The 2,327-nt window shown below is 40.6% G+C and overlaps 1 pseudogene; it reads left to right on the forward strand.

Moving 5' to 3' along the window:
* LOC147529489 (transforming growth factor beta activator LRRC32 pseudogene) overlaps positions 1 to 2,052 on the forward strand; it is a 2,343-nt pseudogene extending 291 nt beyond the window's left edge.
* Positions 2,053 to 2,327: the final 275 nt, after the last annotated feature.

Consider the following 2,327-nt stretch of genomic DNA (forward strand, 5'->3'; position numbering starts at 1 on the left):
ATCGGTGTTTCAGAAGAAGGATCTGCCTGGATGCTGAATGTGATTTGCTTTATATTTCATGCAAAGATGTTTTTCATTTTTCACGTGACAAAACCTTTTCTCTCTTTTGCTGACAGGCAAACTCGCAGGCGTTTTGCCACAACAAAGACCTTCACCAAATCCCTCGTGAGCTGCATCCGAATGTAACAAAATAGATCCTGTCTGGAATCTGATTCAAAGCATCCCTGAAATGCCGTTGTCGTTTTACACTTCCCTTCAGTGCCTGGATTTAAGCTCTAACCAGATAAGCTTCATCACGCCCGGAGTTTTTGCACACATGACGAGTTTGCTGGAAATCAATTTAGCCAACAACCACTTGTATGAGCTTGCTCAGAATGGGACAGAAGGGATCGGACTTTTACCCAAGGTGGAAATACTGGACTTGTCCCATAACAGTCTCTACAATGGGATGGCTGAGTATTTCATTAAACAAGCTCCAGCACTGCGGTATCTTTCCTTGGCAGACAACAGTATTATAATGATATCACACAAGATGTTTCAGGGATCTCCTAATCTTGTGGAGATAGATCTTCAGAGTAATATCATCATGGAAATAGAAGAGGCGCTTTTGAGACTCTAGTGAACCTTTCCAAACTCAATCTCTCCATGAATTCAATTACTTGCATCTCTGATTTCAAACCTCAGGCAGCTGGAGATACTTGACCTTAGCAGGAATAGCATTGAGATCTTCCACACCACAAAGGTCAGATGATGAATATAGCTTAAGATATTTGGATCTGAGTGAAAACAAACTGCTTCACTCCCAGTCTTCCCTCAGGTAAATAAGCTGGTAACTCTGAATTTATCAAAGAATTTAATCCAGCTCACTGCTGAATCCCCTTCATAATAAAGTGGATTATCTGGAAAATGAATGGCTAGATGCTCCTTTCACCTTCTTGATCGAAGCAGAGCAGGAACAAAAGTTCTCTTTATTTATCCCAGCTTGTATATTAGACTTAAGTTACAATGAAATTCAAATCCATTCCGGATGATTTCTTTGAGTCAATGTTGTCCCTCCATACCCTTAATCTCAGTAAAACTGTCTCAGACGTTTGCAGTAACGTATGACAGCACATTGATCTCCCTAACTGTCCTCGACTTGAGCCTACAACGCGTTGCAGACCCTTCTCCTAGATGCCAGCATGTTGTCTAATTTGAAGGAGCTCTATATTCAAAACAACCACCTTCAGACCCTGCAATTTGACATCTTCTCAAGTCTCGCAGCCTCAGACTGCTTAACTACAGAGCAATAACATCAGCCTTTGCAGTATGTACTCAGTGTTTAGCTAAGCAAGACTTACTGGAGAGGAAAGTGGTTGCGTATCGTTTGTTGATTCTCCTACTCTTCAGTACTTGTACCTAGCTGACAACATGCTGAACGTCCTGCCAGCGTACACTTTCTACAAGACTTCTCTCATTGTCTTGGATGTCTCCATGAACCCCGGTCTGAAAATAGAAGTTAAAGCATTATCAGGACTGGAAAAGTCCCTGGAATATTTGTATTTACATGGCAATAGCCTGATAGACTTAAATATTGATTTGCCTTGTTTTATTCACCTTAAACATTTAAACCTCTCTGAAATCAGCTGAACTGGTTGCCTAAGTGGAGTAGTGACTCTCCACTGGAAGTTCTGGACCTACGGAACAACAGGTTTAGTACATTAGAGAACAGCAATATTTTAGCATTAGAAAATTCCCTTAAAAATTTATATCTCACTGGGAACCCACTCAACTGCTGTGGGAACATCTGGCTCTCATCAATGATCCAGAATAAAAATGTCCAGATCCCCAACGTGGAGCACTTAACGTGCCAGTACACTCAGAACTTTGGATACCAAGAAGAAATGCACATCAGGAACATTAAACCAGAAGACTGTGAAAAAGAGGATCTAAAGAAAATCAACTTCCTTATTATATTAACATTTGTGTTGGTTTTGTCCGTGATCATCATTGGCGTAGGTTCATTTTTTTGCTTTCCGCAGGCAAAACTTTAGCCATCAGTTTAAAGCATAGGAACACAAAATGCCTTGAAAAACAAAGAAATCAGTGCTACACTGCCGGTGTGTAGAAATGAAGGGTAAAATTCTCATCTTGATTTTAAACTGTGGGATTTTAAGACAGTTTCAAAGCTCTGGGCTGCAGGGAATGAAAGGAGAATTGGCTGTGTTTGCTTCATTCACAAGCAGCATCAGCTTAAAAAGTTTATACAGTGGTAATTTAAGCCAGGTCAAGAGAAAAAGCCACCTAAAGCCTTCAGACTTTTCACTAAGCTTTGTGATGTCACCTTC

Source organism: Tauraco erythrolophus, chromosome 1 (genome assembly GCF_009769465.1).
Source record: "Tauraco erythrolophus isolate bTauEry1 chromosome 1, bTauEry1.pri, whole genome shotgun sequence".
Lineage (NCBI taxonomy): Eukaryota > Metazoa > Chordata > Aves > Musophagiformes > Musophagidae > Tauraco > Tauraco erythrolophus.